This window comes from Theobroma umbraticum, unplaced genomic scaffold (genome assembly GCF_002168275.2).
Source record: "Theobroma umbraticum cultivar Fairchild unplaced genomic scaffold, ASM216827v3 scaffold_4036.1, whole genome shotgun sequence".
NCBI lineage: Eukaryota > Viridiplantae > Streptophyta > Magnoliopsida > Malvales > Malvaceae > Theobroma > Theobroma umbraticum.
This window is the reverse complement of record NW_018400868.1, coordinates 992-1,506: the sequence shown is the minus strand read 5'-3', so window position 1 is coordinate 1,506 and position 515 is coordinate 992. Positions and strand designations below refer to the sequence as shown.

Sequence of the window (515 nt, the reverse complement as noted above, 5' to 3'; positions counted from 1 at the left end):
CCCCACCCTCTTCCTATGCATTCTCTTAAAACAAAGAAATAATGGTAATATTCTTCTTCCCCCTGGCTCGCCAGGTCTTCCCTTGATCGGCCACTTATATATGCAGATGCTTGATAACTCAGCCCCTCATTTTTTTTTTTGGAAACTCTCTCGCAAGTATGGCTCTCCCATGTCCTTGCGACTTGGATTTAGGTTAACCCTGATAGTTTCTTCAGCAAAAATGGTTAAAGAGGTTATGAAAACCCATGATCTCGACTTCTGTAGTAGGCCAACTTTACATGTAGTGCAGAAAATTTCTTATAATGGTTTAGATTTGGTGTTTTCATCATATAATGCTTATTGGAGGGAGATTAAGAAAATATGTGTCGTTCATCTCTTTAATTTTAATAGAGTGCAACTCCTTCATCCCATCCGAGAAGATGAAGTTGCTCGCTTCATTACAAAAGTATCCAAATTATCTATGATTCTAAGGTTGTCAATTTGAGTGAGGCAACGATGTATCTTAACAGTACCAT

At 38.3% G+C, this 515-nt stretch overlaps 1 pseudogene; it reads left to right on the top strand.

Annotated features, from left to right (window-relative positions):
* The first annotated feature begins 36 nt into the window (after positions 1-36).
* The window catches only part of LOC149526179 (5-OH-xanthotoxin synthase pseudogene), an 846-nt pseudogene continuing 367 nt past the window's right edge, over positions 37-515 (top strand).